We start from the raw sequence: 12,355 nt of genomic DNA, 5'->3' as shown, positions 1-12,355 counted from the left end.
AGAGCAGAGTCACACCATATCCACAGACGAGAGCAGAGTCACACCATATCAACAGACGAGAGCAGAGTCATGCCATATCCACAGACGAGAGCAGAGTCACACCATATCCACAGATGAGAGCAGAGTCACACCATATCTGCAGACAAGAGCAGAGAGAAATGAACGAATGCACTCACTTGTTTGTTCGCCTGGTTTAGCATGATTTCTTCACATACTCTTACACAGTTTAGGCCCGTCTTCCTCGCCCAGGGAATGGTGCTGCACTCCATCTTCTCACATCTCTGAACGAGTGAGACAACTCCCCACAGACCAGTCCACAGGTCTGCCTAATGTAGACAACCCCTCCCTGAGACTGTCTTCCCAGGTGACTCCAAGCTATGTCAAGTTGACAAAGCTGACCATCCCAGCTCCCATAACCTGATGTTCCAGAGAATAACAAAGCAAGGCATGAGCAGAGTCTTTTTGTCCTGGGATGCAGGCTTTAGGAACTGGCTGTCCCTGCTCCAGCTTACAAGCTGATATCCCCTCGCAATAATCCATCACTTCATCCCTGCCGGGACGGCTGTCTGCACCCCGCACATACCGTCCACCTTTCTCCTCTCTTGTCCTCCAAGTTAGCAGTGGCGGAAAGGCCACAGCAGGAACACTGGCAGTGGGGTCCGTAATGGTGAGTGCTGGGGATGGTTGTCAGGTTGCTTGTCTCTAAACACAAGCTGAAAATTGATGGTAATAACAATGATAATAGCAACAAAACAAATTTAATGTCCAGTGTTAGTTAAGTATTATCATTATTTATTTTGTTTTTAATTATTTTATTATTCTATATGTATGGGGGTTTTGGCTGAAAGTCTATGCGCCACATGTGTGCCTGGTACCTTTAGAGGTCTGAAGAAGGTAGAAGGTATAAATGGGCTATTGGCCTTTCATTTCTTTATTAAACCAATCACAGCAATGTATCCTCACACAGTTTACTAATATCCCACAACGTAATGATGTATAGGAATAATAATAATGTATTATTCCAAGGCATCAGTTTTACTGATTTTGCTTTTATTTATTGGGTAGAATTCTGGGTTAATCAGACTCCCCAGACTGTTAAATTGTCCATGTATTATTTTACTTATGCATATGTTTATCCTTTGTGCTTCATGCCCCTCATAGGCCCACAAGCTCACAGGCTTGTTATGTATACACATGCCTCCAAAGCATGGATTGTGATCTTATATGTAACATGCTGAATTTGCAGAAAAGGTAAAAGTGGACAGTTTTGTATGGATTTTAGGCCCGCTCAGAGTTAGAGATGCAGAAGGACCCTGGAGGGGGCGTGGTATTAAATCTCAATGGCATCTGTTTTGTTTCATTCCTATGGCAACACTGATAAGCCAGGCACTGGATGGACAGTGTCTGACTCTGTAGGTCCAGCCTTTGGGGACTCCCACCTTACACTACACCATAAATCATGGGAGGATTTTTATTTATATTGCCATCCCATGAGAGTATAACCCAGTGGCTGTTAGTGGAGCCACAGAGTAATGTGGCCATCACCCTCCTTCTGGAATGTCCACATCATTCCCCAAAGAAACCTCATCCCTATTTATAGCCTTGCCCATCTTCTCCCTGCTTCTCTTCCCTTTCTTGGCGTGACCACTGGCCAACTTTATGTCTCTCTGGTGAGAGATAAAAACAGACCTTCTTCTTCTAGACAATTTATCTAGCAGGGAATCCTATAATGTGTGGCCTCCTATGGCAGGCTTATTTTATTTACAGTAATATTCAAGGATCATCCATGCTGTGGCATGTATCAGTACTTTATTCCTTTGCATGGCTGAGTAGTATTCCGTGGCACACACGCATTTTGTTTGTCCTGCCATTTGTTGCCTCACTGGGGGGGAACTGGGCACTGGCGAGAGTTGCATTTGAAAGCTGGAAATCAAGGATACAACCAAGTCAGGAGGATTTCTTCTCAGTCAGGAGGCTAAGGAGACAAAATTAATGCTTTAGGAAGTTACTATGGCAGGCCTGTGGCACTCAGGTCTGCAGGGAGGCGGAGATAGGAGTGAAGCTAAGCAGACTACACCAATCAGGAAAGAAGCGTCAGGAAGACCCCTGTGTCGGGTGCAAACCCCATCTCTCTCTGGCTCCCCCCAGTTCCACTCACTCGCTTTTTCTCCTCCCCTTCCCTCTAGCCAGCTCCCTCTCTCGTCCCTCTTTCAGTTCTTTTCTTTCTCAGTGCCTTCTCTCTTCTTTCTCCCTGTCTCTCTCTTTCACTCTCTTCCCCCTTTCTCCTCCCGGTTTTGTTTCTTCTTCCCTCCCTCCGTTCTTAGTCTCCTGACTTCCCCTCATTCTGTTTTTCCTTCCTTTCTTTCTCTCTACCACTTCCTCTCTGATTCTCTTTTCCTCCCCCTCCCTGCCTAGTTCCTTTTCCCTCCCTCCCGCGCTCCTCCCTCTTTCTCTCCCTCTCTCTCTCTCCCTCCCTTGCCTAGAGCCACCAGCCTGGAAGCCTCGGTCATCCCAGGCATAAGGCCAGGGTGCTTTCAGTCCTGTCTCCTCTTTCCTTCTGCATGGCTGTCGAGGATCAGCTGGTCACACGCCTTCCTGGAATGTGCATGATGATAATTGCCTCTTGCACAATTATCTGCCAAGCCCTGTCGGTAATGAAATGAATGATTTAGTTATCCTTGTTAGGAATAGCCCACAATGCTCAGAAACTCATTATGGCAGCCACGAGGCTGGCAGGAATGCCCTCGGAGGCACCTGCGAGTGAGTGGCTTTTACAATTAGCTCTCTCTTCTCTGCCAGATACCACAATCCCACCCTGCCCCCACCAGGAGCCAAGTGCAGGAAGCTTTCTAGAGGAAAACCAATAAACAAGCTTTGGGCTAAGGTTCAGCTGCAGAGCTTGCTGGACAAACGCAGGGCCTTGGGTTTGATGTCCATCACCGCAAGAAATACGAGGCTGAGCAGGACTCCCTCTCTGCCAGCTTCCACTCACACAACATGAAACCTCTTTCTCACACTGCATGGGAAGGTTTACCCAAAGCTCTGTGGAGATAAGTGCAATGTAGAGGCCACCAGGGTTCCGGAGGAAGCTTGCTTAGCCAACTAAAGGCAGGGCTCAAGTGGGCACATCCTATGCCACCTTCCCATCCCCCACTGCCTCTCTGGAGGCTTTCCTTGTCCATCTTTTCATAGAGATGCTTCAGCCTTGGCTCCTGCCGCAGTCTTTCTCTACTGACTATAGCTGTTGAGTTTCAAGGGTAAGAAGAACAAAGGAAAACAGAGATGGGTGTGTGCATGGGCATGGGTGTGGGGAAAGTTGAAGCCAGGGATGCAGACAGAGTTGCATGGAGTTTGAGGAAAGCTGTGCCACATGCCCATGTGCTCTCTTGTCTTCTGGAAGATTCTATTCAAAAGTAACTTCTTTGGTATGGGAAAGAGCTGCCTAGAGCAGAGACCCCCCCCTCCCAACACACATACAGTGTCAGTTTGGCTTTGTAACAGAACCATTGCTCATTGACCACTCCCAAGGCAGCATACCTCAGAGGCCTGCAGAGCAGGGAAGATTCCTGAACCTAACCTGGCTCTGATGTGGGAAGTCCTTCTGTCAATGTGTTGCTTTTATTGATTAATGAATAAAGAAACTGCTTTGGACCTATAGCAAGGCAGAACTTAGGTAGGCAGGGAAAGCTAGGCTGAGTGCTGGGAGAAAGAAGGTCGGAGTCAGGGAGAAGCCATGGAGCCGCCAGAGTCAGACATGCTAAAACTTCACTGGTAAGCCACTGCCATGTGGTGATACACAGATTAATAGACATGGGTTAAATTAATATGTAAGAGTTAGCTTATAAGAAGCTAGAGCTAATGGGCCAAGCATTTAAATAATACAGTTTCTGTGTAATTATTTTGGGGCTGAGCAGCTCAAAACCAATGAACGGCTCACTCCCTCATTTCATGGTTTCAGTCTAAAAAAGTCATGTTCATACACACCTGTGCTTAGTTCTACAGCCTCCAGAAAGTCATTCTATAAAAATGTTGAGACAGCTTACAAAGAAGATGATGAAACAACTGGATCAACGAGATTCTGTAAGAGGGATAGAACGTGCAGATTCCCCTGCGGTTGCCAAGACAGGGTCTGCCCCTGAGAAACTCTGCTGTGACCAGAGAGGCAGCCTACAGAATGTAAGAGGTACAGCCTTGACTAATTTTGAGACTGAAGGAGACACCAAATCAGTAGGAGCTGAGTGTGTGTGTATAGTGGTGTTACTAAGAAAGGTCTGTCATGAGTCTTCCCAGGCAACACCAGCACGGCGGCCAATAAGAGCTGGGGACATGACATTGACTCTGTCTTCGCTGCTACCACAGTCATTTCTAAGATCTAATGAACATCACCAAGGGTGCTCTTCTATCACAATGAGGGATTTGTTGGTGGTGGTGGGAACAGAAACATCCTCCTATTTGCATGGGATTGAGGACCATATCCCTAGGGTGCCTTGTTCCCCAAAAGACTGCGAAGGTTTGTTTATTTTATATCCCAAAAGTTAGAAAACTCTTTCTTTGATCTCAATGGAAGAGGCCTTATCAGAGAGGGGAGGAGGGAGGGAGGAAGGAGAGAACTGGGATGGAGAAAGGGGCAGAGAGAGAGAAGGGGGGAGAAAGGAGGGAATAGCGGAGGGAAGGAGGGTGTGAATGCAGGAGAGAGGGAGGCAAAGTAGTGGGGGGTGAAGGGAGGTAAGGAGAAAAGGAGGAAGGAAAGAGGAAAAAAAGGAGGAGGGAGGAGGATGGAGGAGGATGGAGGAGGGGAGAAGAAGAGGGAGGAGGATGGAGGAGGAAGGGGAGGAGGGAGAGAAGTGGGAGGAGTAGGGGGAGGAGGAGCAGGAGGAGTAGGGGAGGAGGAACGGGAGGAGGGAGAGGAAGGGGGAAAAGGAAGGGCTTTATGGATGCTTGCACTGGATGATTGTCACATCCAAAAGGAAAAGGACTATTTTGAATGTGCATCAAGGTTGATTACGCTCAACCCTAAAGGACAATCCCTGACCCAGTTCTCACAGTGCATCCCACTTACCAAGTGTGTATCTCTGACCTCCAGACTGTCTGGACCTAAATCTCAGCCTCACAAACTGTGTGATGTTGGGCAAGTTCCCTAACCTTTCTGTGCTTCGCTTCCCTCATTAGTGAAAGCTATTGTAGGTACAGTTTCTCATTCTCTGCCTCAGGAAAGAACCATGTCTTACCTGGGGACCCCAGGGATGACTTAACCCACTCAGCAGTAAGACAGATGACCAAGGATCTCCCCACGGGCTGCAGTAGTTGTTCTGAGAGCAGGTGGGCTAAGCAGGGCTGGGGGCAAAGCATGAGGGTCTTTCTACTGTTTGGTTTGGGGTGGACAGAGATCTTGGGCAGCATTTAGTCACGCTTTCTCCTCAGCATGGAATGCCAGTAGACACACCTCTCCCTAGTGTGGATGGCCCATAAGCCGATGGGAGCACTTAATGGGGGGGGCTCAGTGAGCACTGGACTTCCTGGTAGACATCTAGCCCAATTCTCTTGTACTGACCTGCTATCCCTAGAGTAATGTGACTTCTCAGGATTTCAGGTCCTGCATGGTGGTCTCCCAAGACTCCCATGGCAATTGTAAGAATTGGTAGTGTGAAGACCCAGGGCTGGCAGCGGATGGCACCCAGCCTTCAGATGGCAGAGTTTTACCTTCCAAGAGCATCTTCTCCAGGATTTGGTCCGAAAACGCTTGCATCAGGCTATTCAGGGTAGCCAGTGATCCAGTCCCCACAGGGAATTCGCAGCCTGTGTCTAGGATTAGACTTTGCGCTGTACTGACAATGCTTGTCATGGGTGTGAACAAGAGCAGAAGCAGTGGGAGGTTTTGTTGCAGATGGACAAGGGACTTGGGTTAACACGAAGCAGGATGTGAGTTGTCAGACACGGAGAAGCAGGTAGTGAGTGTCAGGGCACGAGAGGATGAGCCCATGCGCAGAGCAGTACACAGGTCTCAGGCGGGGGAGGCTCTGGAGCAAGGGCCACCTGCAGACACTTTTGGAGCCTTCAAATGGGATTCTTCGGGGTAGACAGTGGCACATGATAGGATGGTGACGGGTGCAAGGACTTGTGTTCTGATTGGAGACCAGCTGAGAATCTGTGCAGACAGTGTCAAGGACACAGAGGGGTGACTGCAAACGCAGTGTGTACCCACAGGAGTGTGCAGCCCAGCAGGTGCAGCCCGGCATGGTTCCAGGCAGTCACTGTCCCCCCCCCCCCCGTCTTGAGATCGTGCCATTGTCCTGGCCCCAGGTGTAGAAACTGGAGAGTTCCTAGCCTTGGTCCTTGGTGTCTTTACAGGGCTACAGTGCACAGTCTGTCAGAAGAGGAAACTGAGGCACTATTTTGTAAAGAGCCTGGTAGGAGATTCCCCGGGGTCACTGTAACGCCAGATGCAAGTGTTCACAGACTGCATTGGCTCCTAAACTGGGGTGCTGTCCTTTGTCTTTGAAATGAGGAGGGTGAATGTGTGTAGGAGAGGTCTATGGACAGCCGTTTAAGTCTCGGCTCTGTAGGTTCAGGTTAGGGGAAGTCGTGGGAGGAAGAGGAGATCCGGAGTTTGCAGTGACTACAACTGTCCTGCAGGTCATTGCTACACAGGGACCTGGAGGAGAGATAAGGACTCCGCAGGCTGAGACAGACAGAGGCCTGATCCTTCATCTCTGTCAGAAAGGGGCAGGGAAGAAACAGACTCAACACTGGGACAGGAAGCCAGGATTTACGCTGGGTCAGACAGGCCACAGGGCGCCGGAGAGGCCCATGCACACAGCTTCTAGGTAGTGCCACTGATTTTACTTTGATGGTTTATTTATTTATATTTTATTATATTTTGAGACAAGATCTTGTCATGTAGCCCAGGTCAGTCTTGAGTTCATGCCTACATGGTAAGAGCATCTTTGCAAGAAACGATGGTCTGAGACAGTCCACACCGGGATGGTAGAAGACTGTCCGCCTCCTGTGGTGCTGTCTACCCTGAGATCCTCCTGCCCCCTGTCCCCTATTCCTCTGGTGCCTCTTACTCTCCTTGACTGTATGAAAAGCAGGGTGAATGGTCAGAATGGACGCAGATGGCTTTGGGGTGACTTTTGCAGCCGTTCAGCCATGACAGGTTTGTATATTCCAGGGTAGGGTGTGTTGATTAGGAATGTTAGGTAGGAGGAACAGAGATGTGAAATAAATACAGAGTCATAGGATAGTACCGGGAGGGCAACTCGGTGAATAGTGAATATTGAATATTGAATTCGCCTGTGTTTAATTTTCATATACTTTTATACCCCTATACAGAAGTGGGGGAAGAAGGCAAAAGACAGCTTTACCGTGACACAAAGGACAACCAGAACAGTTACTTGCTTCAGTACTTGAGACGTCAAGCCATTATTTCCTGAGTAAAGCATTTTGGGGCAGGAATATGCAGTGAACACACCTTAGTCCAAGTATCCTGTAGGCAGCCACTCCCAATGTCAAATCCTCCTATTTTAAAAGAAGGAGCACAGGAATAAGCTTGAATTCTCTGGCCTTTGGTCAGGGTGGAGCAGATCCACCTCTATGGGCCATCTTGATGTCCAAAACACCAAGCAACCACACCTGACGTCAACAGCTTTGAAAGAGCAAACATAAGCTCAAACTCTCTGACCTCCAGTCAAGATGGAACAGGCTCACATCTGTGGGCCTGCATGTGAGTGTGTGAATGCGTGTGGGCGTGTGAATGTATGTGTATGTGTGCAGGCCTGAGAGTGTGTGAGGGGATAGGACTCACCAGCAGACCAGAACACAAGGTCAGAGAGCTTCCAGGTGAGGTGGGGCCAGAGGATGCTTCAGCAGGACTCCTGTCAGCCTTCACAGCTCGAGCAACAATCCTGGTGGTGCTCACCGAGGAGCCAAGAGCAGCCCCTGGAGGAGTAAGTAAACAGTGAAGGACCAGAGGGTTCTGTGGGAGGAGGAAGGAGTCAGGGATGCTCCATCAGAGCCAGCCTTAGAGTATGAGAAGAGAGAAAAACGGAAGAGGGGGCTCCTCTCTGCCTGCGTGGCCCTGACCTCCACCCCTAACTTGACGCACTTATCTCTAACCCTGTCCCTTGAATCCTGTCATCTCGAAGCCACTACCATAGACTGCAAATTTCAAATAGAGCAACCAAGGGTGAACACAAGGACCAATGTGGCCAATAACATGCTTTGCAGAGTATGGACGGTGCATGTCCAATATCCCAAAGCAAGTCCGGAAACCAGTGGCCATGTCAAGGAGGTGGGGAGGAGAGTCATAGACTCACGGAAGGAGGCAGAAGTGCAGGCAGCAAGGGTTTAGACAAGATGCAAACCCTGCTTCTACTTACAGGTGCTGCCTTGGCATACCCTGGAAAGCTGTGGAATACACAAATCCAGGCCTCAGACAACAGAGGTAGGAGATAGTGCTGGGCAATGAGAATGTTCATTTGTTCACTTGGCCTACCTGACATTCTGAGGTTAAGAGGTGGGGCTGAGCTTGCTTTGGAGCCAGCTAAGGGAGGGCTGGGGGTGGTGGAACCGCCATCCAGACAGCCATTGTCCCTCTCTGCTTCTCTGGGTTCAGGGACACTCCTGGCTTCTGGTCCCTATGTCACTACCAGAGAATTAAAGAACCTTCCTAGCTCTCAGCTTCTCCAGGCAGCAGTAAGCCCTGTGGTTTTAGTCCCAGGGGGACCCTTAGAACTGGCAGGATCCCTTGTCTACAACTTGGGCCCGCTGTTCTTTCCAGGTCATATATTCTGATAGATGTAGGTCTTTTCGGGGGCACTTAAAGGATAAGTCAGAAGGCCCTGGAGAAGTCACCGTCCTTTTCATCTGTGACCGTTCTACCCCTGTGACCAACCTTGGTGAGTCATCTTAACCGGAAGTAGGCTTAAGATCTGGTGGCTAGACAGACATGTGAATTCACCATGGCTCCAGACCACACAGCCACTGATGCAGATGGGCCTTCTACTTTCATTGGTTAATAAACAAACTGCCTTGGCCCATTTGATGGACCAGCCCTTAGGTGGGTAGAGTAGACAGAACAGAATGCTGGGAAGAAAGGAAGTGAGGCAGATGCCATGCCTCTCCTATCTAAGGCAGACACGATGAAGCTCTGACCCAAGATGGACATAGGCTAGAATCTTCCTGGTGAGCTACTGCCTCGTGGCGCTACACAGATTATTAGAAATGGGTTAGTCGAGGTGTGAGAGTTAGCCAAGAAGAGGCTAGATATAATGGGCCAAGCAGTGTTTATATGAATACAGTTTGTGTGTTGTTATTTTGGGGTGTAAGCTAGCCAGGCGGGAATGCTGCCCGCAGCTCCCCACTACAAGCCACTACCATTTCTGCCTGCTGCTGGGAACCTCTGTCCAGCTCTCTAAGCCCACAAATGGGCCTTTCCTCAGATCTTTGGGAACCACTATTCCACAGGTTCGCAAGGAGCTTTTGCTGTGACAGTCACAGTACCTACCCCAGGAGGCTCCCAGTGGGGACTAAGGCAGGGGTGTCAGTTGAATTAGGTAATTATGAGTCAGGGGAAACAGTTAAAGGCACAAGTTGGGGGCACATAGGAGGGGCAACACCTGCCCCTGGGCAAGGGCCTGGGGTGTCAGATAAAGCTTTTCATGAAAGGTGGTAACAGTTTGTGCTAGTCACAAGAAATAAACTGCGCTGGGCTCAGAGGTTCTTGTCACCCTGCTGGTGGAGGCACTGAAGCTGCAGAGGGGTCAAGCACATTACAGATGTCAGGAAGCAGGGGCAGGATGCAAAGCGAGGTGCTGTGACTGTAGAGCCTGTACCCCTACCCCATCCAGAGCCAGGTGTTCTGACTACTTATCCATAGCCTCTAGAGGAACCAGTGAATCGTCCAGTTGGTGCCAGGCCCGCCTGCTCCTTTCTTATTTGTTTACTGTCTGCCAAAATGGCAGAGTGACCCACTCCAAACACCAAAAGATCTTACACTACCTTCGTGGGTGGCTGGCAACTTGGCTGAGGTTGAAGGGCCATAGTTGTCTCTCCTTCTGCCACTTCCAGAACCTGTGGAGGAACCACCCCTGGGCTCTGGTTTTTCTCCTGATCTGTGACTTATTTATGTCTCCCTCCCAAAAGGCCAAGTTTAAAGGCAGGGCCCATGACTTAGCAAATCTCTTTAAATAAAGGTAGGCCCTGTAGAGTGGCTGGTACTGGGTGGGGCACACAGATATCTCACAGGACACGAAGTATGCCCTAGAGAACTTGTCATTTTATTGGGAGAGCCAGCCACTCTGTCTGCTGCCACTCTAAACCTTGGCCACTCCCCCTCTCACCCATGCCAGCTTCTTGCACAGAATGCTCCCTTGGCTTCCATGACCCTGGAAGGCAGGTGTTCTGCCAGTGTGACTTGGTGCTCAAAACGGTGCTCATATGGACAACCGTTGAGCGAACCAACACAATATTGCCATTTATCATAAATAAATAGTAAATCAATCAATGGCAGAAGCCATGATCCTTAACCAGCCTCCAGCCCCTTCCTGAACCACCTCTTTTCCTTTGATTCTGGTGAGGGCCTGCGTCCCCGGTCAGGGATCTCCATCCACCTAAAGCTCCCCTGGAGCTCAGAGCATTTGGGTGCTGTGTTCTTGAAGCAGTATCTCCTCCGTTTTGTTGGCGTTTGTCCATCTTCAGTCTGCCTCTGACCTATAGAACAACTCCTGTTCTCTAGGCACCAACCTTGGAGGTTGGAGTGCATCTTCTGTCCTCAGCCAGACTTTGAGCTCCTTGTGTATAGGAAGGACGGAGGTGAAAACTTAAGTTCAGCCCAGCCCCTTGATCCCTTGATACCCAGCAGGACATCATACATTGTGGATATCCCGAGGGGTTCATAGATGTGGTCTCCAGTTACACACACACACACACACACACACTTGCACTCGCACACACACACGTGATCTTGGACACAGTGGAGTGTTCTCACAGTGTCACTCAGTATCAGTCTTCCCAGCCATGAGTGTCAGTGTCCTGATCAAACTTTGTGACGTGATTCTCAACTTTGCCCCCTCCTTCAGGTTCATGACTGCCTGGCTCCTGGCTGACCACAGTTCCTTCTGCTTGCCTCTTAACGACAGGGGGCTGGGGCTGAGGCTGGGACTGAGCACATGGCTGGAAGTAACAGAGAAAAACACGTGCCTGAAGAACCACTGTGAGCGGCCGGGCGTGAGCTGGGGTCCCCGGAGCCTTCTGAACTGGGGGCCGTGAAAGGCTCCCCTGGACTTTACCATTTTGGATGTCAGCTCTGCCGGTTCCTTGATGTGGAACATTCCTGAGAGCGGAGTGGGGGTGCAGTTTGTATGTATAAATGGAGAGCTACAATACCCACTTACTAAATCACATCATTATTGCTTGTGCTTCTATTTCAAGTGGAAGCTGAGGGTTGCAAAGTTCAATCTGAGGCCCGATAAGCCACTGGATGGAAAATGAGTGTGGGTCATGGGACCTGGGCAGGGCCCCAGTGTGAGAAAAACAGCTCCCGGGGGAGCAGATCCAACTCAGGTCTCAGCCTCCACCCTGTGCATGGCAACCAAGAAGCCCCTTTGCTTTTCTCTTCCTTACTTTCCTCTTTACTTTTATTAGCCTTTTTCATGGTTGGGAACTGAATAACCTAGGGCACGGCACACGGCCTCTGCCACAGAGCTGTGTCTTAGCTCTTTCCATTTTTATTCATTTTTATTTTTTAGACAGAGTCTTTTACTAAGTCTCCCAAGTCAGTCTTGAACTAGTAATCTTCCTGATTCAGTCTCCCTAGGAGCTGGGATTACAGGCCTGGCTGACGATCTAAGTTTTCAACAACAACAACAACAACAACAACAACAACAACAACAACAACAACAACAACAAAAATCCTTCCACCATCAAGGTTAGGCTTGGCCTGTTCAGAAGTCCTTTTGCTATCACCCAGAAGTTTCTCCCCTGCTTTTCCAAGCTAGTGGCCATCTGTCTGCAAACAGGTAGACACCATGGGAACAGAAGGCCCATAGAAACAGGCAGAGTGGCAGTTGGGCTCCCCTGGTTAGCCCTGTCAGTAGCATGTCGTCTCACTGAACTTCCCCTTCACGCTCAGCAGATGGCGACCGTGTGCTAGTGCTGCTGATTCCTGGACACCATGGAGTTGTTTGCAAGGTAAAAAAAATAAATCCTCCCCCTGCTCCTGTCTGGAGCTCTATCAGGCAGGTCCAGATGTCATTCCAGGCATCCCCCTGCTCCTGTCTGGAGCTCTATCGGGCAGGTCAGGATGTCATTTCAGGTATCCCCCTGCTCCTGTCTGGAGCTCTATCGGGCAGGTCAG

The sequence above is a fragment of the Microtus ochrogaster genome, unplaced genomic scaffold (assembly GCF_000317375.1).
Source record: "Microtus ochrogaster isolate Prairie Vole_2 unplaced genomic scaffold, MicOch1.0 UNK1, whole genome shotgun sequence".
Lineage (NCBI taxonomy): Eukaryota > Metazoa > Chordata > Mammalia > Rodentia > Cricetidae > Microtus > Microtus ochrogaster.
This window is presented reverse-complemented; position numbering follows the sequence as displayed.